A 27,240-nucleotide genomic window follows, 5' to 3' on the forward strand; every position below is an offset into this window, starting at 1 on the left:
AAGGTCACGTCTCAAAAAGATGCAGAACGGGCAACAAGCATAAAAAAGTCATAGAAGTTGAACTTTATGAAGAAGAATTGGAAGGAATCAATATTCTCCCAGTCACAGGGAACGCTATTGATGGCCCTCAGGAGCTAGTTTTGATCAATGATGCTCCAATGAGCATGCTCTTCAACTCTGGGGCCAAGATAACTCTAGTCCCAAAAACATTTTATGAGCGTAATCTGCTGGGCAAAGCCACCCTGTTGAAGCCAGACATTAGACCAAAAGGTTAAGGTGGGGTGACTATTGAGTTGCTGGGTTATTTCTGGGGCACAATTGACTTCAAAGGGAGAGTCGAGCCTGGTAAAATCTATGTCTTGATGAAAGGGGATTCGCTCAAAAGTTGGTTCCATCAGCATGATCTACATATCTGCCTTGATCACAATGAGATCTGTCTGCGTAAAAGAATTACCACCAGTTAGGGTTGTTAGTAATGATAATCGAGACTGGATCAAGGAATTCCCTGAGGTCTTTGCTGGTGAGCTGGGTGTGTCTCAAAAACTATGTGCATCGGATAAAGGTCAAATCTAAAGCTGTTCCAAAGACAGCTAAGGTTAAGAATGCACCTCTGCTAGTAAGGGAGAGCATGAAAGTTGAATTAGACAATGTCTTAGCCAAGTGCATCATTCAAGAAGTTGAAGCAACGGAGTGGGTCTCTCCTGTTGTTATGGCCCGCAAGCCAATGGGGAAGCCAGGCTCTGTGTCGGCTAGAGGGAGCTCAACAAAGCAGTTATTGTTGATCATTACCCTTTACCCAACATAACTAAAATGCTGGATTCTCTTGAGGGGGAAAGGCATTTTTCATCCTTGGACTTGACCTCCGCCTATCACCAGGCTGGGCTTCAATCGCTCAATCAATCAATCAATCATAGCATTTATAAAGCACACTACATACCCGTGAGGGTCTCAAGGCGCTGGGGGGGGGGAAGGGGGTGCTGCTACTGTTTGAAGAGCCAGGTCTTGAGGAGTCTCCTGAAGTTTAGAAGGTCTTCGGTCTGCTGTAGGCGGATGGGGAGGGTGTTGTAAATGTAAATGTACAGGAATTTATATAGCGCAAATCACCAAGCGGTTTCTAAGCGCTTGCTTAGGGAACCCGTCCTGGTATTCCCCTGTGAGATAACCCCGGCAGGGTATCCGCAAGGTGAAAGCCAGGCATCCCGCCGCGAGGGGCCGTTGTGGAGATTAAGCAAGCTATTGCCCAGAGTCTCAGAGTGTGAACCCGTGAATCGAGTAGGCACCGGAGCGAGAATTGTCGAGTCCATGGACATTTTAGGACTCAAGACCCCGCCAAGCCGGGAATTGAACCCTGGTCCCGGGCTGACCTCTGCTTCCAGGTCTGCCTCCTCTAACCAGTGACCAACACTTCTCCACACTTCCACATCTTGGCGGCAAAGTGGGGGAATGATCTCCCGCCGGCGATCATTCTTCGAATGCAGGGGACAGTAGCGAGGGCGTGGTCTGCGGAACAGAGCTGGCAGGCGGGATTAATAAATCCACATTTGTAAAGCGCACAATCACCCGCAAGGGATTGTAGAGGCTGAGTCGCCTGTTGAGGTACGCTGGTCCGGTGTTGTGGAGTGACTTGTGTGCATGGGTGAGGAGCTTGAAGGGTATCCTCTTGTTGATGGGGAGCCAGTGAAGGTCTTTCAGGTGGGGTGTGATGTGGCTGCGGCGGGAGATGTCAAGGATCAGGCATGCTGAGGCGTTCTAGATGCATTGGAGTCATTTCAGGAGTTTGGCTGGGGCTCCTGCGTAGAGTGCATTGCCGTAGTCCAGTCTGCTGCTGACGAGGGCCTGGGTGACCGTCCTTCTAGTTTCAGTGGGGATCCACTTTAAGATCCTGCGAAGCATGCGCAGAGCGTTGATGCAGGAGGAGACGGCGTTGACCTGCTTTGTCACGGAGAGTGTGGAGTCGAGGATGACCCCTAGGTTTCGTGCGTGGTTGGTGGGTGTAGGGGGTGCTCCTACTGCCGTCGGCCACCAGGAGTCGTTCCAGGCTGAGGGGGTAATAATAATAATAATCCACATTTTTAAAGCGCACAATCACCCGTAAGGGTCTCTAGGCGCTGGGGGGCCGTCGGGAAGATTAAGCGAGCTATTGCCCAGAGTCACATGGTGCTGGGCTAACCTGCCGCCGGAGCCGGGGATCGAACCCTGATCCCCGGATTCCAGCGTCAGTCGCCCTGGCCGCGGCGCCACACCTCTCCCTGGGTGGAGCTGAGGATGAAGACTTCCATCTTGTCCGAGTTCAGCTTCAGTCGGCTGTTCCTCATCTAGTCGGCGATGGCCTTCATTCCTTCGTGGTGGTTGGTTTTAGCGGTGTGGGGGTCCTTGGTGAGCGAGATGATCAGCTGGGTGTCATCGGCATAGGAGCAGATGTTTAGGTCGTGCTGTTAGGCGACGTGGGTGAGTGATGCCATGTAGACGTTGAACAACGTTGGGCTGAGAGATGAGCCTTGGGGTACGCTGCAGATGATCTCGGTGGATTTGCAGCGGAAGGGGGGAGGCTGACGCTCTGGGTTCTCCCAGAGAGGAAGGAGGTGGTCCAGTCCAGCCCCTTCTCTTGGATTCCGGCATTGTAGAGGCATGCTCTTAGTGTGCGGTAGCAGACTGTGTCGAAAGCGGCTGACAGGTCCAGGAGGATGAGGGCCGCAGTTTCTCAGTTGTCGAGCATGTTCCTGATGTCGTCGGTGGCAGCGATGAGGGCAGTTTCGGTGCTGTGGTTGCTGCGGAACCCTGACTGGGATGGGTCCAGTATGTTGTTCTCTTCAAAGAAGCTGCTCAGTTGAATGTTGACAGCCTTTTCTAAGACCTTCTCCGGGAACTGGAGCAGGAAGATGGGCCGGACGTTCTTGAGGTCCTTGGGGTCCGCCTTGGGTTTCTTTAGTAAGGCGTTGATCTCTGCGTGCTTCCAGCTCTCCGGGAAAGTCGCTGTCTCGAAGGAGATGTTGATGGTTTTCCAGAGGTGGATTGCGATGGTGCTGCTGGCTTTGTTGTAGATGTGGTGCGGACAGGGGTCTTCCGCGGATCCGGACTGGACGGTGTTCATGATCTTGATGGTGTCATTGTCGTTGATGTTGTCTAGGCGCGCAGGCGGCTGATATGGGTGGTGGTCATGGCAGCGGGGTGAGGAAAATTGAATTTTGCCCTGTCATGTGTCCCTACGTGTTCCCCATTATATGTTATATGTGCATGATACGCTATGCATATTTATCCCTTGACCGAATAAAGACGCAATTATAGTTGTGTCCAACGTTAGTATGCCAGTTATCCAGTCCTCCTGAAAGCAACGTGAATTAGGCTTTTAGGCCTATGTTGCCAACGTCTTTACATTGTACACGTTAAATTCATCAAGTTGTCCCTGTTTTCAGGCCTCACAGGGCCTGGACACCAGATTCAAGCTCCAGTCTCCTGAAACCACTCCGAGGAGCGATGCAGCCCCTCCCGTATTCCTGACCCTTCACTTATTTTCTGCCAAGCAGCGCGGTGCCCGGCCTGGCCTGCCTGCCTGTCTGCCAAGAATATGTTATGCCTCTAGTTATCAGTTCAGCTCCCCGGCTTCACATTCCTAAGCTAACGAACCGCATAAACATCTTCATCTATAGTCTAGTCTTTCTGTCTCCATGCAAGAGAATTACTGAATTAATATCCATAGAAGATTCATAGCACACGCAATACACGTAGAATATATGCATGCACCAGCCTTAGTGTCAAGTAGCCTTTGCCCTGATGACTTTTAGATTCTAGCAACATGTTCTCCAAACACCAGATATCAGATATGCTATAGGCACATGTCGTCCTGACATCCCAGACTTTAGTCTCCTCTTCTAGTGTAGAAATCAGAGCCCCCAGCTCTCCCTAGTTACACGTCATGGCCCGTTTGCGCGCACCAGTAGGTTAAAGGTTCCAGCTGCCCAGGTAGCCCCCTCCATGTATCCACCCATTTATGACACTTCTGTGACGTTTTCATCACATGTCTCCGTGCACGCCCTGTGCACGCCTTCTTTGTACGCCCATATGTTCTTATCTTTCGTTTGTCACTTGTTACGCCTACTGTATTCAATGCAATTGTACTGTTTTCCTATATATACTATGTAATGTTAATGAGACGTTGCAGATGCCATTCCATTCCATTTGCATGCCACATCATGGTCTTTAGGCTCGAGCCATCCGATTAAAGCCATTCTGACTCAGATACAACGGATCCTGCCTTTTATTTATTGAGCTATCTGTTTTAGTTAATGCATAGAAAAATAGTACCGGTAATTAATTATTTATTTACCACATAAAATGGGGCCCGAATTGGGACGAGCCCCTTCCCCACGCGCCGGCGAAGTAACGCAGGCCCCCCTGACCCTTCTACAGCCGTGACGGAACCCTACTGTGCACGTGCAGATATTTCTGCTTCAAGTCTCCCTCGGGCCCACGGAGGAGACGGAGACTGCGGTCCGGCATCCAGACGAGGCGGTGAGGAAGGCGGGTCGTTCCGACCAGAGCCCAAGCCGAGAGAGCAAGGTCCGAGGTATCCGGAGGCCCACCTGTAACCGAAGCCCGAAGCGCATGCGTAGTGCGTAGCAGTAACCAGACACCGTAGCAGTCCAGTCCAGTCCGAGGCCTTCAGTTTGCTTCCCGGTGAGTACCGTTGCTGGGGGTATCTAGACGGGTGTTCATTAATTTGTGCCCGGTCCGACGGGTTTGGGTACACAGATCCGGTCCGACGTGTTCACCTAGGTGGATACGGTATGACGTGTCTCTTTAGGAGACCGGTATGTTCTGTACTGTTTTAGCAGTGCATCCAGTAATTCTAGTAAGTCTGTTCTCGAGAAATTCAAGTATTATGTTTTCAATGTATCAGGTAGTATTCTGTTCGAACTGTTATTAATGTGTTTTTGATGTCGTGGTATGAGTGATTGTTTTGCTATTTCATTACTGTGTTCATTGTGTATTGTGTTCAAGTTCAAGTACGGTTCAAATATGCCGCTGTTTTCGAAGTTACGTCAGATAAAAACCAGAAAAGGGTTACTCGAAGAATCAGTTCCTGTCCCTCCCAGGGACAGTCCTGGACATTTCATGTATCATAAGTATGGCTTAGATGCCATACTGTATCTAGATTTATGGGTGGATTACACCAAACATCTTGAAGAGAAATATAGATGGCCTGTTTCAGGAACGTGGGATGCCGAGTGCATCATGAGAGTAGAAGAAGTATTATGGAAAAAGAAAGCCAGACAATCCCAGAAAGATGCCATAGAATTATGGCGTAAAGAATCGCATAAAAGAACAGAGAAAGAATTCAGAAAAGCAGAATTAAGTAGGGAATCTTCCGAAAAAGCCCAAGAAAGGGAATTACTAGAAGAAGGTGAACGAGTTAGATCAGAACAATCAGACAGACAGAGAAATGCCCTTATTAAAGGTATGTATCCTCTTCTCGCCGAGGGTTTGCCTAAAGCGACCCCGGAAACACTCCATAATTTACCGCCGCCATTGGTCCCGACTAAGCTGCGTCATAAACCGACGGCAGCCGAAATTTCTTTCATCCTATTTAGACGACACTGTTCCCGAATATGCTAATACAGATCCTACCCCGCCAGTCCAAGTTCAAGTCCAGCCCCCTGCTAATAATGTAATTACTGTGCCTCCAGCCGTTGGTCCCGGGAATCCTGTCCATGTGCCAGTACCCCAGGACCAACCCACTTTACGTACCCCTACTTTACCAGTCACGTTACCAATAGCCGCACATTCAGTATTAATTGACGATTCCAGTTCAGGAGGGGCAGGGGGAGGTATTCCTATCACCCCGCCTCAAACAAAACGCCTGACGCTGAGAGATGCAGCGTTACAACGTACCCCGAAAGTGACTACGTACGAAGCCCTCAGAAAGTATTTCCATGAGTGCGGATCTGATTGTAGATATGATCCAGTACCAGGTGAAGATAGTATGATAATATATTCCATACGCTTACGACGAGTTGCAAGCTTCTTGGTTACCATATCAAATATGAAAGAACATCTAGACAGAATATATCATTTCATCCGAACAGGGGAGACACCAGAAAGTATTCACGAAGCTATGGTACACAGAAAAGTCGAGATTCAAGGCATGATTTTGCAATTTTTAATAAATTGTTTAATAAGAGAACAGGATCATCCTGATAAAAATCCAGAAGAGATGAGAGTCCTAACCAGATGGAGTGACAATATAGCAGAAGGAAAACACAAGACCCAAAATAGTATAGAAACTATGTACAGAAAGATTCGTAAAGAAATTATAAGTATACACCAAAAGGAGGAAGCAATTAGAGTAGCCGAGAAAGAGAATGACTCTTCAGACGAAGAGGTAGACAACGAGAATCCCACTAGAATAGCGTATGTAGGTAGGACGAGACCTTCTGATAGACACACACGCCTAAACTACAAGAAAGCTTTTCCTCCCGTACCAGAACAGTGTTCTCTTGAACAAGTATTCCAGGCTACCGATAAAGTTCTGAAACTACGAATAGGTTACAGTGAGCTTAGTACCATGCATGAACAAGAACTAGCCCGATCAGCAGTCCGATGGATTAGTGATTCTACCACGTTTCCAGACGAAGTAGTGGCTCAAATGTTTCTGAAACTACCGCCAGCCGAGCAGCGACTGGTGGGTATGTATATGATCCAGCACCTCATTACACTGTACGAGAGTCAGCACTCTGATCCAGGTCCCTTATATAATGTACTGAACGAGTTACTCCTAAACAGATGGAGAGGTCTAGGTACCGATTTAATTAACGTTATTCTAGAACAGCGCCACAAATACAGAACGTTCCTGACTCCGCATTTTGTTTCTGTTTCACCCCCATTCTACATAGATAGACAGAATCCGTTGCGAGAAGTACATCCAGTTAAGGGAGCGGGGGGTGAGCTCGAACGAGTATTTGTTTATACCCCTATAACGAAAATAGAACTACTAGAAATGAAAAAGTTAGTGCCCTGTCACGATAAAGATCCAGCAGGGTTCCACCGAGAGTTAAAGGACATGCTCCGTATGGGAGAATACACGTATCCTGATATCATCAAAATGTTAAAGGTCCTGTTGCCTGCGGGCATATATGAAAAACTCAAAGAAAAAGAATGGGAAGTGGGAGAGAAAAAGATAGACTGGACCGCGTTAGAAACCGAAGATAACACACGAGTCCCAGGTACTGGTCTTGGGGATAAAGCCAAAGAATTGCCCGAACTGTTAATACAAGTCTTGCCAAGATTACTAGCCACGAAAAAGGAAGACTGGGACGCCATCTCAGCCTGTAAACAGAAACAAGACGAAGACACTAGTGATTTCTATTCCAGATTTGAGAAATGTTTCATTATTAATAGCGGTCTGAAAACAAGTAGTGAGTCGTATCCCCATCTTTTTGTTACCAAACTAGTTGAGAATTCGTTACCGCAAGTTAAAAATAGAGTATTGAAAGTCGAGAGTACATGGCAAGCTAATACCCCGTCCCAAATGCTCCAGATGTTACAGTATCACCAGAACCGAATCAGGGAAGAGCAAGAACACGAAAGGAGACGTATGAAAGATACGAAAATGAAAGTACTAGTTGCACAGTCTGTTCAACCAGATAGTCAGAAGAAGGGTCCGAATCAGACTAGTCATTCTGCAGCTCCCATTAAAGGGACATGCAATTACTGTAAACAACCAGGTCATTATATAAACGAATGTGCAGTTCTGAAACATAACATAGCTACAGGTAAGACGAAAGAGAGACCGCATCCTCCTAGACAAGAACATGTTCCGCAAAATACACAGCCACCGCAGAACGCACAACAGTCAGTTACAGTACCGCAGCCTATAGCTGCCACACAACACGTTACACAACAGATGTACCAGTACGCACAGTCAGATTACCCAGAATATCAGCAGTATTCATGAAACAGCCTAGAGAGGGAAGTTGGCTTGCCTCTCATCGAGATTCCTGTAGATCAAGAGGGTCCCTATGTACACAGTCAAGTATTAGGGAAAGACAGAAAGTTTCTGATTGATACAGGGGCAAGTAGGACTACCATCAGTCATGACGAGGTTCCGGGGGCTCCACTCTCAGGCTCAAGAAATGTTTCCCTGGGATTTTCAGGAAAGCCTATTGTTAATGAAATATCGAAACCAGTTTCCCTAGAAGTTGGTCCATTGTCCCGAACTACAGACTTGTTGCTCACGAAATCCTGTCCTGAAAATTTACTTGGTATTAAAACATTGAAAGAATTAGGAGCCGTAATATGCTGTTCCCCAGAAGGAGTGAGATTGTTTTTACGTGATTTTAAAGGTCATTATGTGTTACGTGATTTTGATCCAAGATTACTGAATGTACCACAGCATTTATGGGCGCAAGGTCCAACTGATGTAGGTTGTATGCACATTACACCATATCGTGTCACTCTGAAACAAGGTGTTGTATTGCCACGAATCCGACAGTACAAGTTACCCCCTGAGGCTGTAGCAGCCTTATCGAAAATTATTGACGAGCTCATTGCTCAAGGAGTAGTTGTAGAAACTGACTCCAATGTATATAATTCTCCTATCATTCCGATTCTTAAACGTACTGATCCAAATGCACCTCCAGTATATCGATTAGTGATTGACCTTCGAGAACTTAATAAGTGTATCATACCCCAGTACCCAGTGGTTCCAGATATTTCTTCCCTATTGACTGCCATTGATTCTGAAGCTACGTTCTTTACTGTTATTGATCTCAAGAACGCATTCTTTAGTGTCGCCATTCATCCAGACAGCCAGTTTCTTTTCGGATTCTGTTTAAATGGAAGAAGCTATAAATTCACACGAGCTCCTCAAGGTTTCACAGAAAGTCCTAGTATTTACAGTCAAGCACTTAAAAGACAACTAGACAGTATTCACATGCCAACTGACACTGCCCTACTCCAGTATGTCGATGATCTATTAATCACAGCCCGTACAGAACGTGACTGCGAACGTGCGTCACTGACAGTCCTGTATTTTCTGGCCGAGATGGGGCACAAGGTGTCCCCTTCGAAACTGCAATTCTGTGTCCAGCAAGTGGTATACCTTGGACACTTGCTGTCCAAGAGGGGTAGACAGTTGACACCAGACCGTATCCAGTTAATAGCACATCTTCCACAGCCCAAGACACAGAAGGAGGTACGAGCTTTCATCGGCCTCACTTCTTACTGCAGACAATGGATTCCTCAATACGCATATCTAGCTAAACCACTGATACAGTTAACGACACAGGAGGCAGCCACATCGACTGCCCTCCCTTGGACCCAGGAACATACACTTGTTTTCAATGAGTTAAAGAAAGTTTTATGTAATGCACCTGTGTTAGCGACACCAAACTATAGTAAGCCTTTTACACTTTTTGTTACTGAACGTGATGGTACAGCATTATCTGTTCTCACGCAAGATCAAGCAGGACAACACAAGCCTTGTGCTTATTTCTCTAGCACATTAGATCCAGTAGCCCAGGCTCTGCCTGCGTGCCTCAAGTCAGTTGCAGCCACAGCTCTAGCTATCAGACAAAGTGATTCCATAGTGTTAGGACATTCCCTGACAGTACAAGTTCCACACTCCGTGGAAGTTCTTTTAAACCGAACACAGACTCAGCACTTGACAATTGCACGATTAACAGGTTATGAACTGACACTGTTTCAGCCACACATAGAAATCAGACGCTGCAACGTATTAAATCCTGCTACACTGTTACCCTCGATTACATCGAATTCTGCCACACATGACTGCGTGGAAGTTATTAACATCATGACCAAGCCAAGACAAGACCTGACTGACATTGCATTACCTGATCCTGACCTGACACTTTATGTGGATGGTTCATGTATGAGAACAAGTATAGGAGAACTAGTCGCCGCATATGCAGTGACTACTGAAACTGAAGTTATAGAAACACATCGTATTGATACCCTGTCTGCTCAAGCAGCAGAGCTCATCGCTCTGACCCAAGCCTGCATACGAGCTAAGAACCTGAAAGTAAACATATATACAGATTCACGTTATGCATTCGGAGTCGTTCACGACTTTGGAGTACTCTGGCAAGAAAGAGGTTTCATGACCTCTCATGGAGCCAAGATTCAGCATGGCCCCCTCATTCAAGCTCTGTTAGAAGCAATACATTTACCGAAAGCCATTGCCATTATGAAGTGCAAAGCACATACGAAAGCCACTGACACTGTTAGACCTGGCACCTTGGCGTGGGTTTCCCTTCCACTTTTTGCTGTTGTGCCTCAAATGTTTTGCTGGTGTCTGCTACTCAGGGCACTGCGCCACGGCCAACCCGTGCCGCAGTGCAAGTGCTCCCTACTGTAAAGTGTACATGTGATTGATGTCCATGATTGGTTCATTGGATTTACTGTTAGTCCCTAGTAAAGTGCACCAGGAGTGCCAGGGCTTGTGAATGCCAATACTGCTAGTGGGCCTGCAGCGCTGGTTGCGCCACCCACAGAAGCAGCCTTAAAATGTGTCTAGGGTCTGCCATTGCAGAACCTGCGTGCAGTCTGGTACTGTCATGCTGGCTGAGCAAGTGCACACACTTGCCAGCCCCTGAACCTTCCCTTAACTTCATATTAGTCACCCCTATGGTAGGCCTGAGGGCAGGGTGCATTGTAGTATAAGGTAGAACATGCCCTGATGTGTGTGGCATGTTCTAATAGTGAATTACTGCCAAATTCGTTTTTCACTATTGTAAGGCTACCAGTTCCCTTCTAGGCCAGATGGGCTGCTGGAATTATTACACTCTATAATCCCAGCAGGCTCAGGGAACATGGTAGAAATTAATGTTTAGTATGCCTGAACTCAGAATAATAAAATACTTCTTTTAGTAAAGTTTATTTTAATATCCTGTGTTTGCAAATGCTACTTTTAGAAAGTTAGCATTTGCTTGCCTAACCATTTCAGCCCGCCTCTGCTTGGATGTGGATCTGACTGTCTGGTGTGTGTGAGTGACAGGGCTGGGAGTTGACAGGTAGTGATTAGCAGGAGGACCCCTTAGTGGGTGGTGGGAGTTTCCCCTGAATGATGCATCAGGCTGTGCCCCTGCCTCCACAATGCTGGCTCCGCCCTCCTGGGGAGCGACTGATGACTCAGCCTGCACCTGGCCCAGGAAGGACCAAAGCTTGTCAACAAAGTGCTCAGGCCACTCCTGTCCTCACAATGCCGGCTCCGCCCCCCTGGGGAGCGGCTGATGTGCCTGCCCTCACACTGAATACAGAAGTCATAAGTACCCACAACAAGTGCTCAGAGACTGGAGCAGTTATGCAGAGGCCCCCCTGGCTTGCTAGAACAAAAGAAACTGGGTATAAAAGTAGGAGCCCTGCTCCTTGTAAATTAGAATCCTGTTTTACCACAAAGAACCTCTGCCCGAATAGAAGGAGAAGAAGACGCTGGAAGGACTGGCCTGCTGCTTGCCTTGCTGAGGAAGGAGAGGAGAAGACTTTTCTAAAAGACTTTGCTGACTTGTGCTTGAGACTTTTCTCCAAGGGCTTGATTAAGCTTGCCCCCTGAACTGAACCCCAGGACAAGTGGGTTCTCCTGTGCTTTGGCTCGTCCCCTGCCTGAGGCCGAGTATTTCCTCCCGCCGGAGGTGAAGTCTGCGCCCTCTCGCCCCCTCCTAGGGCCGTGGTACTCGGGAGCCAGCCTGCCCTCTTGCCCTTGAGAGCCTCGCTCCACCCGGAGTCGCTCTCTGCCCCAGGGCTAAGGCCGGCCGCTCCTCTACCCCTGCCTGCTTCACGGAGCCCTTGAGGAGACTTCAGCCCCTCCCGCCGGAATCCCGGGGACTCGAGCAGCCTGGACCCCGTGCATCTGATTGCACCCGGCTGCCCTGCCTTGCTCTGCCCCCCCAGGAGAGGCCGCACCCCGCACTGTGAAGGGTGCCTTGCCTCCCGGAGATCCTCCGCTGTCAGAAGGGACCCCTCTGCACTGACAATTCCTGAAAGAAAGCATTCCTGAAGGTGCCTTGGCCCCAGAGGCTCCTCTCACCCCTCCCTGCTCCTCACTGCAGCCGGGAGCCCCCACCTCTGGAAAAGGCCCGGGGCTCCTCTCATTGCCTGCTTGCTGCTCTGGTCCGAGCTCAGCCCCCACCTCTGGAAAAGGCCCAGGGTTTTTCAAGCCCCTCTCTGGTGTCCATTTCAAGCCTACCGCGAGATGCGTGAGAGTTGGTAGGGGCCGAGTCAGTTTCACCCTTGAAGGCAGGAGAGGCGCTGCAAGGCGCTCCGAAGGCCGGGGAGGGTCCCAAAGCCCCAGAACAGAGAGAGGCTTTCTCTGTGAAAGGAAAGAACACTGAGAGAACTGTGAAATTAGGAGATTTATAACAAAAGCGCCTTAACAGAGAAATCTCCATTTTTGAACTGCAAGGAAGTGAGAAAACATTCAGAAGTGCATATAAAGACTTGTACATTACTAAAAAGAACTGTGGCAACATAAATAAGAGTAACTGGAACCTCGCAATCCTTTAAAGTAACAAACTGTATTTACAAGCCTGATTTTAAAAATATATAAAGAGAATATATTTTTTTACTACAAAACAGTTTGGTGTCATTGTGTGGTGGGTTGGTTGTGATGGTGTAATATTGCAAATGTTTAACCCTACATGCCCCAGAGATTAGCCTAAGACTGCTTAAGCCACACTACCTAGAGGGTAAGCAGAGGTTGTCTTGAAGGTAACCCTCAGCCCTGACGAGGAAGAGAGAGGCCCTGCTTGTCGCCAGTGCTGCACTGCGCCAACCAGAGACTCCCCCTTCCTACATTGGACGCAGCGGTGAGGATTCGCGAATTTACATTTGCAGTATTTTACCTTAGCTACTGACCATTGCATAGTGATTACAGTCCAGTATCTTAGCCACAGACTTTTTGGTTTTTAATTTTGCTAAAGAAGAAGATCTCTAGTGTTGCAAACATGCCTGGCACAAACAGCATTGATGGAGGAGAGTCCATAGCCTCTGGTGCGCAGGAGCTAGAATGGGATGCATCAAAGCTGGATGACTACACAAAGAAGCAGTTGAGTTATTTTTGCAGGAAACTCAAGGTTCCACACGCAGGATGCAAGAACAAACCCGAGTTCTACAAGGCCATGAGAGCCTGGGTTGAATCTAGGAAGGCACCTGAGGATCAGGGTGCACCTGTGGATCCTGTGAGTCTGGAAAAACCAGACAGCGTTCTTAGCTTTGGCAGAGGCCTGTCGCCAGAGGAGCTGGCAGACAGACAGGCAACCAGGGATCATGAGATAAAGCTGGCAGAATTGAATTTAAAGGGCCAAATGGAGCTTGAAAGCAAAAGAATGGCCCTGGAAGAGCGAAAACTCCAATTGGAGTATGATGTGAAAATGAGGGAGATGAGTCTAAAAGAGAAAACCTTGGATCATCCTCCCTCTGGTGGCAGCGCAACGCCGGTGCAGGTAGAGTCAAGAGTGCACATCCCCAAAGATGTAGTTAAGGAGTTCTTTAAGGGGGATGACATAGGACAGTGGTTTAGGGCATATGAGGTAGCCATGTTTTCCCACCGGGTCCCTGAGAAGGATTGGGGAGCGGGGTTATGGGGAAGGTTCCTTAGCGAAGGGCGGGACACCCTGCTAGATTTGCCCACTGAAGACCAGAGATCCTATCCCCATATGAAAGAAGCTTTAATGACCAGGTATGGGCTTACCCCTGAAATGTATAGGCAGAAGTTTAGGGGGTGTAATAAGCGGCCTGGGAATACGTATGTGGAGTTTGTGACTTTTTTTTGCAGAGCACTGGATGGTTGGGTGAAGGGTAACAAAGTGAATGATTTTCAGGGTCTCTTTGATTTAATTGCATGGGAGCACTTGTCTGAACAATGTTTTCCTGAGTTACGCCAGCACCTGATTGATAGCAAGCTGTCCAACCCGAGGAAGCTTGCTGAGGAGGCGGACCGCTGGCTCAGCACCAGGGTCCACAAGGGTCCAGTGGGAGACTCCGCCAAGGGTGGGCAGGGTCCCCAGCAGAAGAGTGGGGGGGACAAGGGAAAACAAAAAGGGTTCCAAAAAGGCCCCCAAAGTAATCCCCAAGGGGACCAGCAGAAAGGTTCTCAGCCTCCCCCACCCCCAAAGCAGAATGGGGCCCCGACAGGTAGACCTGTTCCAAAGGGGCCCTTCAATTGTTACAAATGTGGTGACCCGGGGCACATAGCCAGTGACCCCAAGTGTCGCCTGTTTGGAAAACCAGCACCCACTGGTGCTCCGCCCCGACAAGTGACCAGTGTTCACTTAGGAGAAGAAGTGATGGTCCCGGGGGGTGGAGATCCTGTTCAGATGACCCTAGTCTCACTAGGAGACAGTGAGATGGTCCCTACAAGCTACCTGCCCTCTAACACTAAAAAATATGGGCAGGTGGTTACCATCAATGGTAAGAAAGCTGAGGCTCTTAGAGACACAGGAGCCAGTGTGACTGCAGTGAGGCATCACCTGGTGTCTCAAGAGCAGGTTGTACCCCATGCCTACTGTAGGGTTGTCAACGCTGACAATTCAGAGAGTCAGTGTCCGATGGCTCAAGTTCCCTTCGAGTGGGGGGGGGGTCTCTGGTACTCTGCAGGTCTGTGTGAGGAAAGCCATGCCTGTTGACTGTTTGCTAGGGAACGACTTGGAGGACTCCCCTTGGGAAAAGGTGGAGAAGACGACTCACCTGAAGATGGTGGGTCTACCTGACTGGGCGTGCGTGACCACCCGGTCAATGGCAGCCAGTAGGGGTGATCAAGAGGTCCTGGGGCCTGATGGAGAGGCCCAGGAACCGGCCTTAGGGAGAAGGCGCAGGGTGCGCGGGAAACCGGCCCCTGAAGTTCCCACGGTCCAGGAGGAAGCAGACCTTGAGGGGGATGCCCTGGAGCCTACTGGGGAACAGATTGCCGAACTGGGGGACCTGCCTGAGCTGACCCATTGGCAGCAAGAAGGAGGCCCCTCCAGGGAGGAATTCTGCAGGGAGCAGAAGGAATGCCCTTCTCTCGTGGGTATGCGGCAGCAGGCTGCAGACCAGGCCAATGGTGTTCAGGCCAAAACACATTATGTGTACTGGGAGAATGACCTCCTGTATTCAGAGCCTAAGGCTGCTGAACCTGGGTCAGCCCGTGTGCTGGTGGTACCCCAGAAGTTCAGAGCCTTCCTACTGGGACTGGCTCATGATGTGCCTTTAGCAGGACATTTGGGGATGGACAAGACCTATGACAGGCTTGTCACCCACTTCTACTGGCCCCAAATGCACAAGAGCTCAGATGCTCATTGTAGGACCTGTCCAACTTGCCAGGCAAGTGGGAAGAGCGGAGGGAAGAACAAGGCTCCCCTCCAACCCTTCCCTGTGGTCAGTACGCCATTCCAACGGGTGGGTATTGACATTGTTGGGCCTCTGGACCCCAAGACAGCCATGGGCAACAGGTTCATCCTGGTCTTGGTGGATCATGCCACCCGGTACCCTGAAGCCATCCCTCTGAGGACAGTGACGGCCCCCGTGGTGGGGCGTGCACTGATGGGAATTTTCTCCAGAGTGGGATTCCCTCTAGAGGTGGTGAGCGACAGGGGGACCAACTTTATATCCAAGTATATGAAGTCCCTTTGGCAAGAGTGTGGTGTAACCTACAAGTTCACCACACCTTACCATCCCCAAGGAAATGGGTTGGTTGAAAGATTTAACCGAACCCTGAAGGGCATGATCATGGGCCTGGAAGGTCCAATGAGGCGTAAGTGGGACGTCCTCTTGCCATGCCTGCTCTTTGCATACCGCGAGGTGCCACAGAAGTCTCTAGGGTTCAGCCCCTTTGAGCTGCTGTATGGTCACCCCGTGAGAGGACCACTGAGTTTGGTAAAGGAAGGCTGGGAGCAATCTCCCAGGAAACCTCCCCAGAATGTATATAGCTACATGCTGGCCTTCAGAAACCAAACCAGGCGCTTCAGACAACTTGCCGAGGCAAATCTGGAAGCTAGCCAGGAGGAGATGAAGCGGTGGTACGACCAGAATGCCACTCTGGTAGAGCTTCAGCCTGGACAGGAGGTGTATGTCTTGGCCCCAGTGGAACCCTGTGCACTTCAGGATAAGTGGACAGGCCCATTTGAGGTTGTGGAGCGCAAGAGCTCAGTGACATACTTGGTGGACATGAAGACGCCCAGGAATCCTTTAAGGGTCTTACATGTCAACCGCCTCAAGCCCCACTTGAAAAGGTCCGAAGTGGGCATGCTGTTGGCCACTGATGATGGAATGGAAGAGGAGTCTGAGCCTCTTCCTGACCTCTTAGTGGCCTGTGAGAAAGATGGGTCAGTGGATGGAGTTAACCTCTCACCCACCCTGACCCCTGAGCAACAGGAAGACTGCCGCCAATTGCTGGGGCAATTTCCAGATCTGTTCTCCCTGGTTCCTAGTGTCACAGATTGGTGCGTCCATGATGTGGACACAGGAGACAGCTTACCCGTGAAGCATAAGGCTTACAGGGTGACTGACAGGGTCAGGGCCTGCATCAAGGAGGAGGTCTCCAAGATGCTTGCTCTTAGGGTGGTTGAGTCTTCCAGCAGTCCTTGGTCCAGCCCCGTGGTCTTGGTCCCAAAGGCTGCTGCGCCGGGAGCCACACCTGAACTCCGGTTCTGTGTGGACTACAGAGGACTCAATTCAGTCACCAAGACTGACGCGCACCCTATCCCCAGAGCTGATGAGCTCATTGATCGGCTAGGGGCTGCCCGGTTCCTCAGCACGTTTGATTTAACGTCTGGGTACTGGCAGATCGCCTTGACCGATGGGGCAAAGGAGAGGTCAGCATTCTCCACACCAGATGGGCATTTCCAGTTCCGGGTTATGCCATTTGGGATGAAGAATGCCCCTGCCACCTTTCAGAGGTTGGTCAACCAGGTGTTGGTTGGGCTGGATGAGTTCTGTGCCGCCTACCTGGATGACATCGCAGTGTTCAGTGGCACCTGGCCAGAACACCTGCGGCACCTCTGGGAAGTGTTGATGGCGCTGCGCAAGGCAGGCCTCACAATCAAGGCAAGCAAGTGCCAGATTGGGCAGGGTTCAGTGGTGTACTTGGGACACCAAGTTGGGAGTGGCAAGGTGGCACCCTTGCAACCCAAAATTGCAACCATCCTGGCTTGGGAACCCCCCAAGACCCAGACTGCAGTGAGAGCCTTCCTGGGGCTCACTGGGTATTACAGGAGGTTTGTCAAGGGCTATGGCACTATTGTGACCCCCTTGACAGAGCTGACTTCTAAGAAGCAGCCCAGGAATGTGATTTGGACTGACACCTGTCAGAAGGCTTTTGACACCCTGAAGACTGCCATGTGCAGGGCGCCCGTGCTCCTGGCTCCTGACTTCTCCAAGGAATTCATAGTGCAAACAGACGCTTCAGAGCATGGTGTAGGGGCTGTTCTCTCACAGATGACTGAGGAGGGCTGGGACCAACCCGTAGCCTTCATCAGTAGGAGGTTACTTCCACGGGAAAGTAGGTGGAGTGCAATAGAGCGAGAAGCATTTGCTGTGGTCTGGGCGCTGAAGAAGCTAAGACCCTACTTGTTTGGGTCTCACTTCCGAGTTCAGACGGACCACAGGCCCCTCAGATGGTTGATGCAAATGAGGGGTGAGAACCCAAAACTGTTGAGGTGGTCCATCTCCCTACAGGGTATGGACTTCACGGTGGAACACCGCCCTGGCACAGATCACGCCAACGCTGATGGTCTGTACAGATTTTTCCGCATTAGTGATGAGGAACTCCCTGGGGAAGGGTAGTTCTCCCCACATTTCAGCTGGAGGGGACACGTGTTAGACCTGGCACCTTGGCGTGGGTTTCCCTTCCACTTTTTGCTGTTGTGCCTCAAATGTTTTGCTGGTGTCTGCTACTCAGGGCACTGCGCCACGGCCAACCCGTGCCGCAGTGCAAGTGCTCCCTACTGTAAAGTGTACATGTGATTGATGTCCATGATTGGTTCATTGGATTTACTGTTAGTCCCTAGTAAAGTGCACCAGGAGTGCCAGGGCTTGTGAATGCCAATACTGCTAGTGGGCCTGCAGCGCTGGTTGCGCCACCCACAGAAGCAGCCTTAAAATGTGTCTAGGGTCTGCCATTGCAGAACCTGCGTGCAGTCTGGTACTGTCATGCTGGCTGAGCAAGTGCACACACTTGCCAGCCCCTGAACCTTCCCTTAACTTCATATTAGTCACCCCTATGGTAGGCCTGAGGGCAGGGTGCATTGTAGTATAAGGTAGAACATGCCCTGATGTGTGTGGCATGTTCTAATAGTGAATTACTGCCAAATTCGTTTTTCACTATTGTAAGGCTACCAGTTCCCTTCTAGGCCAGATGGGCTGCTGGAATTATTACACTCTATAATCCCAGCAGGCTCAGGAACCATTGGTAGAAATTAATGTTTAGTATGCCTGAACTCAGAATAATAAAATACTTCTTTTAGTAAAGTTTATTTTAATATCCTGTGTTTGCAAATGCTACTTTTAGAAAGTTAGCATTTGCTTGCCTAACCATTTCAGCCCGCCTCTGCTTGGATGTGGATCTGACTGTCTGGTGTGTGTGAGTGACAGGGCTGGGAGTTGACAGGTAGTGATTAGCAGGAGGACCCCTTAGTGGGTGGTGGGAGTTTCCCCTGAATGATGCATCAGGCTGTGCCCCTGCCTCCACAATGCTGGCTCCGCCCTCCTGGGGAGCGACTGATGACTCAGCCTGCACCTGGCCCAGGAAGGACCAAAGCTTGTCAACAAAGTGCTCAGGCCACTCCTGTCCTCACAATGCCGGCTCCGCCCCCCTGGGGAGCGGCTGATGTGCCTGCCCTCACACTGAATACAGAAGTCATAAGTACCCACAACAAGTGCTCAGAGACTGGAGCAGTTATGCAGAGGCCCCCCTGGCTTGCTAGAACAAAAGAAACTGGGTATAAAAGTAGGAGCCCTGCTCCTTGTAAATTAGAATCCTGTTTTACCACAAAGAACCTCTGCCCGAATAGAAGGAGAAGAAGACGCTGGAAGGACTGGCCTGCTGCTTGCCTTGCTGAGGAAGGAGAGGAGAAGACTTTTCTAAAAGACTTTGCTGACTTGTGCTTGAGACTTTTCTCCAAGGGCTTGATTGAGCTTGCCCCCTGAACTGAACCCCAGGACCAGTGGGTTCTCCTGTGCTTTGGCTCGTCCCCTGCCTGAGGCCGAGTATTTCCTCCCGCCGGAGGTGAAGTCTGCGCCCTCTCGCCCCCTCCTAGGGCCGTGGTACTCGGGAGCCAGCCTGCCCTCTTGCCCTTGAGAGCCTCGCTCCACCCGGAGTCGCTCTCTGCCCCAGGGCTAAGGCCGGCCGCTCCTCTACCCCTGCCTGCTTCACGGAGCCCTTGAGGAGACTTCAGCCCCTCCCGCCGGAATCCCGGGGACTCGAGCAGCCTGGACCCCGTGCATCTGATTGCACCCGGCTGCCCTGCCTTGCTCTGCCCCCCCAGGAGAGGCCGCACCCCGCACTGTGAAGGGTGCCTTGCCTCCCGGAGATCCTCCGCTGTCAGAAGGGACCCCTCTGCACTGACAATTCCTGAAAGAAAGCATTCCTGAAGGTGCCTTGGCCCCAGAGGCTCCTCTCACCCCTCCCTGCTCCTCACTGCAGCCGGGAGCCCCCACCTCTAGAAAAGGCCCGGGGCTCCTCTCATTGCCTGCTTGCTGCTCTGCTCCGAGCTCAGCCCCCACCTCTGGAAAAGGCCCAGGGTTTTTCAAGCCCCTCTCTGGTGTCCATTCCAAGCCTACCGCGAGATGCGTGAGAGTTGGTAGGGGCCGAGTCAGTTTCACCCTTGAAGGCAGGAGAGGCGCTGCAAGGCGCTCCGAAGGCCGGGGAGGGTCCCAAAGCCCCAGAACAGAGAGAGGCTTTCTCTGTGAAAGGAAAGAACACTGAGAGAACTGTGAAATTAGGAGATTTATAACAAAAGCGCCTTAACAGAGAAATCTCCATTTTTGAACTGCAAGGAAGTGAGAAAACATTCAGAAGTGCATATAAAGACTTGTACATTACTAAAAAGAACTGTGGCAACATAAATAAGAGTAACTGGAACCTCGCAATCCTTTAAAGTAACAAACTGTATTTACAAGCCTGATTTTAAAAATATATAAAGAGAATATATTTTTTTACTACAAAACAGTTTGGTGTCATTGTGTGGTGGGTTGGTTGTGATGGTGTAATATTGCAAATGTTTAACCCTACATGCCCCAGAGATTAGCCTAAGACTGCTTAAGCCACACTACCTAGAGGGTAAGCAGAGGTTGTCTTGAAGGTAACCCTCAGCCCTGACGGGGAAGAGAGAGGCCCTGCTTGTCGCCAGTGCTGCACTGCGCCAACCAGAGACTCCCCCTTCCTACAGACACCATTTCCCAAGGTAACGATCTAGCAGATCGAACAGCCAAGCTTACAGCTCAGACTCCAGACATTCCAGTTAACAAGTCAAAGACAGATATTCCAGATCAGACTACTTGTATGACAGTTAAAGATCCTACACAAGACGTACTAGACATACAGTCACATGCTACCCCAGACGAAATCAAGAAATGGTCTGAACAAGGAGGGGTCCAGACAGATCAGGGATGGTTGACGAAGGGAAAAGCCACATGGTTTCTCCCCGACTCTATGGTTCAAGTCATTATTAATACCGCACATAGTCCAGCACATTTAGGAGAGAAAGCCATGTTAGACAGCATCCAGAATATTTGGTTTAACAAGCATTTACGAGCAGCAGCCAAACAGAAAGTGCGTACCTGCATGATCTGTTGTCAGTTCAATCCAGGTAAAGGTGTTCCGGTGGAACAAGGTGGATTCCATCCTCCTGACCACCCTTTTGAAGTCCTCCAGATGGATTATATTTGTTACCAAACTAGTTGAGAATTCGTTACCGCAAGTTAAAAATAGAGTATTGAAAGTCGAGAGTACATGGCAAGCTAATACCCCGTCCCAAATGCTCCAGATGTTACAGTATCACCAGAACCGAATCAGGGAAGAGCAAGAACACGAAAGGAGACGTATGAAAGATACGAAAATGAAAGTACTAGTTGCACAGTCTGTTCAACCAGATAGTCAGAAGAAGGGTCCGAATCAGACTAGTCATTCTGCAGCTCCCATTAAAGGGACATGCAATTACTGTAAACAACCAGGTCATTATATAAACGAATGTGCAGTTCTGAAACATAACATAGCTACAGGTAAGACGAAAGAGAGACCGCATCCTCCTAGACAAGAACATGTTCCGCAAAATACACAGCCACCGCAGAACGCACAACAGTCAGTTACAGTACCGCAGCCTATAGCTGCCACACAACACGTTACACAACAGATGTACCAGTACGCACAGTCAGATTACCCAGAATATCAGCAGTATTCATGAAACAGCCTAGAGAGGGAAGTTGGCTTGCCTCTCATCGAGATTCCTGTAGATCAAGAGGGTCCCTATGTACACAGTCAAGTATTAGGGAAAGACAGAAAGTTTCTGATTGATACAGGGGCAAGTAGGACTACCATCAGTCATGACGAGGTTCCGGGGGCTCCACTCTCAGGCTCAAGAAATGTTTCCCTGGGATTTTCAGGAAAGCCTATTGTTAATGAAATATCGAAACCAGTTTCCCTAGAAGTTGGTCCATTGTCCCGAACTACAGACTTGTTGCTCACGAAATCCTGTCCTGAAAATTTACTTGATATTAAAACATTGAAAGAATTAGGAGCCGTAATATGCTGTTCCCCAGAAGGAGTGAGATTGTTTTACGTGATTTTAAAGGTCATTATGTGTTACGTGATTTTGATCCAAGATTACTGAATGTACCACAGCATTTATGGGCGCAAGGTCCAACTGATGTAGGTTGTATGCACATTACACCATATCGTGTCACTCTGAAACAAGGTGTTGTATTGCCACGAATCCGACAGTACAAGTTACCCCCTGAGGCTGTAGCAGCCTTATCGAAAATTATTGACGAGCTCATTGCTCAAGGAGTAGTTGTAGAAACTGACTCCAATGTATATAATTCTCCTATCATTCCGATTCTTAAACGTACTGATCCAAATGCACCTCCAGTATATCGATTAGTGATTGACCTTCGAGAACTTAATAAGTGTATCATACCCCAGTACCCAGTGGTTCCAGATATTTCTTCCCTATTGACTGCCATTGATTCTGAAGCTACGTTCTTTACTGTTATTGATCTCAAGAACGCATTCTTTAGTGTCGCCATTCATCCAGACAGCCAGTTTCTTTTCGGATTCTGTTTAAATGGAAGAAGCTATAAATTCACACGAGCTCCTCAAGGTTTCACAGAAAGTCCTAGTATTTACAGTCAAGCACTTAAAAGACAACTAGACAGTATTCACATGCCAACTGACACTGCCCTACTCCAGTATGTCGATGATCTATTAATCACAGCCCGTACAGAACGTGACTGCGAACGTGCGTCACTGACAGTCCTGTATTTTCTGGCCGAGATGGGGCACAAGGTGTCCCCTTCGAAACTGCAATTCTGTGTCCAGCAAGTGGTATACCTTGGACACTTGCTGTCCAAGAGGGGTAGACAGTTGACACCAGACCGTATCCAGTTAATAGCACATCTTCCACAGCCCAAGACACAGAAGGAGGTACGAGCTTTCATCGGCCTCACTTCTTACTGCAGACAATGGATTCCTCAATACGCATATCTAGCTAAACCACTGATACAGTTAACGACACAGGAGGCAGCCACATCGACTGCCCTCCCTTGGACCCAGGAACATACACTTGTTTTCAATGAGTTAAAGAAAGTTTTATGTAATGCACCTGTGTTAGCGACACCAAACTATAGTAAGCCTTTTACACTTTTTGTTACTGAACGTGATGGTACAGCATTATCTGTTCTCACGCAAGATCAAGCAGGACAACACAAGCCTTGTGCTTATTTCTCTAGCACATTAGATCCAGTAGCCCAGGCTCTGCCTGCGTGCCTCAAGTCAGTTGCAGCCACAGCTCTAGCTATCAGACAAAGTGATTCCATAGTGTTAGGACATTCCCTGACAGTACAAGTTCCACACTCCGTGGAAGTTCTTTTAAACCGAACACAGACTCAGCACTTGACAATTGCACGATTAACAGGTTATGAACTGACACTGTTTCAGCCACACATAGAAATCAGACGCTGCAACGTATTAAATCCTGCTACACTGTTACCCTCGATTACATCGAATTCTGCCACACATGACTGCGTGGAAGTTATTAACATCATGACCAAGCCAAGACAAGACCTGACTGACATTGCATTACCTGATCCTGACCTGACACTTTATGTGGATGGTTCATGTATGAGAACAAGTATAGGAGAACTAGTCGCCGCATATGCAGTGACTACTGAAACTGAAGTTATAGAAACACATCGTATTGATACCCTGTCTGCTCAAGCAGCAGAGCTCATCGCTCTGACCCAAGCCTGCATACGAGCTAAGAACCTGAAAGTAAACATATATACAGATTCACGTTATGCATTCGGAGTCGTTCACGACTTTGGAGTACTCTGGCAAGAAAGAGGTTTCATGACCTCTCATGGAGCCAAGATTCAGCATGGCCCCCTCATTCAAGCTCTGTTAGAAGCAATACATTTACCGAAAGCCATTGCCATTATGAAGTGCAAAGCACATACGAAAGCCACTGACACCATTTCCCAAGGTAACGATCTAGCAGATCGAACAGCCAAGCTTACAGCTCAGACTCCAGACATTCCAGTTAACAAGTCAAAGACAGATATTCCAGATCAGACTACTTGTATGACAGTTAAAGATCCTACACAAGACGTACTAGACATACAGTCACATGCTACCCCAGACGAAATCAAGAAATGGTCTGAACAAGGAGGGGTCCAGACAGATCAGGGATGGTTGACGAAGGGAAAAGCCACATGGTTTCTCCCCGACTCTATGGTTCAAGTCATTATTAATACCGCACATAGTCCAGCACATTTAGGAGAGAAAGCCATGTTAGACAGCATCCAGAATATTTGGTTTAACAAGCATTTACGAGCAGCAGCCAAACAGAAAGTGCGTACCTGCATGATCTGTTGTCAGTTCAATCCAGGTAAAGGTGTTCCGGTGGAACAAGGTGGATTCCATCCTCCTGACCACCCTTTTGAAGTCCTCCAGATGGATTATATTCAGATGGATCGATGTCGAGGTTTCAAGTATGTCCTCGTAGTTGTATGCGCTTTGTCCAGATGGACAGAAGCATATCCAGTCCCAGATTACACTGCCGCGACCACTGCCAGGCAGTTGGTTCGTGAGTATTTCCCGCGCTATGGTTTGCCCAGGGTCGTGTATTCAGACAACGGCCAGCCATTCTCATCCGAGCTCATGAAACAAGTATCTCTTCTGTTAGGGTACCAGTGGAAGTTCCACTGTGTACGACACCCCGAGGCAGCTGGCCTCGTCGAGAGACATAATCAGACTCTGAAAACCCGCATTGCAAAAGTTTGCGCCGAAAAAGGCGTAGATTGGATGGTAGCTCTGCCAGTCGCCCTTTTTTACATGAGAATGGTCGCTCACTCCCGTTCAGGTCTGTCCCCTTATGAAGTTGTTTTCGGTCGTCCCCCAAACATGTGGGGTACACCAATGCCACGTAAAATAACAGATGTTGACAGTAATATGCTGACAGATTACCTGGCTTCCTTGATGTCTGCACTACTCTCTTGTCGTTCACAGGTCGCTGCTGCCTTTCCAGACAACACCCAGGTGAAACCGCACGAGGTCGTTCCAGGTGATCTGGTTTTGATCCGGAATTTCAATCGTTCAAGTCCGCTGGAGCCCCGCTGGAAAGAGCCGAAACTCGTACTGATGACCACAATGACCGCCGTCAAAGTGGAGGGCCGCAAGGGATGGCTCCACTCCAGCCACGTTAAACGTTTTCATGGACTCCGTCCAAAAACTTTTTTCAAGGACTGCCCAGATACTGACTCTAAACTCCCCCTGTTAGAGAAAACTCCGCAGCAGGAGTATAAAATGAAATTGAGGTCTAGCAAGTCAGACAGTTTAATTGTTTAAGTCCCTCTCGGGTGAAGCGGTTAGACAGGTTCCTGACATGTATGAGATAGACCCCCATAGTGAGAGAGTTAGACGAACCTCCAAGAAAACACGTTATTGTAAAAATCTGCGCAGCAGATGTATCGCCACTTTATTGTTTATGTTATTTCTGTGTCTTATGGTTACATGCACAAAGTTTTGTTTTACATGTATATTTTCCTCCTATTGATTCACATGTACATTTGTCTTCTAATGATACAGTAGAGCACACTTTTAGTGAACTACCTCCACACGAGTTATCCTACAGACTTGCCATGCGCAACAATACTTTTATCCGAATGTTACACTATTCACACCAGACTAGCAATGCCACTAATTGTTGGGTGTGTGGTCGACTCCCCCCTTTCCAGACACCGAAGGGAGTTCTGCCACTCTTTCCCTATCCGTTCTCACACAATGGTTCGTGTGGAGCCTGGTTTACGTTAACATCATCCTCAGACGATAAGTCCCTTCTGAATAGAACATGTTTCCCAGACAAGGAAGGTCTTTCCCATAGAACAGGGTTAGATCTAGAAAATGAAGTATATGATCTAGGTAATTATTCCTCGAATTTCATGGTTTTGAATGTTCAGTCCGAGACTACTCCAGACTTGCCTGCTATTACAGTTCTACCAGTGAAAGGCGAATTATGTGTCAGAAAGAATGGTTCAGTACATCTAGGACATAGTGATTGTACTACTGTGGTCAAGTACAGTGACAGTGGGAAATCTAATTTCAAAGCCTCACGTCATTCGTATTTTGTATGTGGTCAGACCGCATATGTACGTCTGCCCCTAGATTGGGATGGAACATGTTACATTGCTTTCCTACTGCCACCAGTTTTCCTAGCCCCATCCGATTATCACAGAAATACACATCTAGTACACGTCAGACATAGAAGGGAGATTGAGTCCCCAATTGTCGATCAAACTGAAACTGCCTTAGAACAGTATACAGATTTCAATAAAGGTTTCTTTTTCTTCATAGGACCTATCCAGAATAGTAAGCTAATACGTAGGTTAACCAGAACCCTTGAAGCAGTAGTGAATGAGACTACCTCCGCTCTAGGTAACTTAACTGAAGAGCAATCTGCTATGAGATTTGTTGTTCTACCTCTTGTATTCCTAGTCCTAAGTCCCGTTCCAAAAAGATTCGAGACGAGCAAATGATGCTCTATGAACAGATAGATGGTCTCATGAATATTGATGTTTCCTGAAGGAAACGTAGGGAACAAGGAGGGAATGAGGAAAATTGAATTTTGCCCTGTCATGTGTCCCTACGTGTTCCCCATTATATGTTATATGTGCATGATACGCTATGCATATTTATCCCTTGACCGAATAAAGACGCAATTATAGTTGTGTCCAACGTTAGTATGCCAGTTATCCAGTCCTCCTGAAAGCAACGTGAATTAGGCTTTTAGGCCTATGTTGCCAACGTCTTTACATTGTACACGTTAAATTCATCAAGTTGTCCCTGTTTTCAGGCCTCACAGGGCCTGGACACCAGATTCAAGCTCCAGTCTCCTGAAACCACTCCGAGGAGCGATGCAGCCCCTCCCGTATTCCTGACCCTTCACTTATTTTCTGCCAAGCAGCGCGGTGCCCGGCCTGGCCTGCCTGCCTGTCTGCCAAGAATATGTTATGCCTCTAGTTATCAGTTCAGCGCCCCGGCTTCACATTCCTAAGCTAACGAACCGCATAAACATCTTCATCTATAGTCTAGTCTTTCTGTCTCCATGCAAGAGAATTACTGAATTAATATCCATAGAAGATTCATAGCACACGCAATACACGTAGAATATATGCATGCACCAGCCTTAGTGTCAAGTAGCCTTTGCCCTGATGACTTTTAGATTCTAGCAACATGTTCTCCAAACACCAGATATCAGATATGCTATAGGCACATGTCGTCCTGACATCCCAGACTTTAGTCTCCTCTTCTAGTGTAGAAATCAGAGCCCCCAGCTCTCCCTAGTTACACGTCATGGCCCGTTTGCGCGCACCAGTAGGTAAAAGGTTCCAGCTGCCCAGGTAGCCCCCTCCATGTATCCACCCATTTATGACACTTCTGTGACGTTTTCATCACATGTCTCCGTGCACGCCCTGTGCACGCCTTCTTTGTACGCCCATATGTTCTTATCTTTCGTTTGTCACTTGTTACGCCTACTGTAT

General features: G+C 48.7%; 1 protein-coding gene across 1 annotated transcript in view; it reads left to right on the plus strand.

Moving 5' to 3' along the window:
- Positions 1 to 27,240, plus strand: part of LOC144806094 (uncharacterized) — a 615,705-nt gene that overhangs the window by 175,623 nt on the left and 412,842 nt on the right. The gene's annotated exons all lie outside the window — the stretch shown is intronic.

Source organism: Lissotriton helveticus (genome assembly GCF_964261635.1).
Source record: "Lissotriton helveticus chromosome 1_1 unlocalized genomic scaffold, aLisHel1.1 SUPER_1_unloc_45, whole genome shotgun sequence".
Taxonomy (NCBI): Eukaryota; Metazoa; Chordata; class Amphibia; order Caudata; family Salamandridae; genus Lissotriton; species Lissotriton helveticus.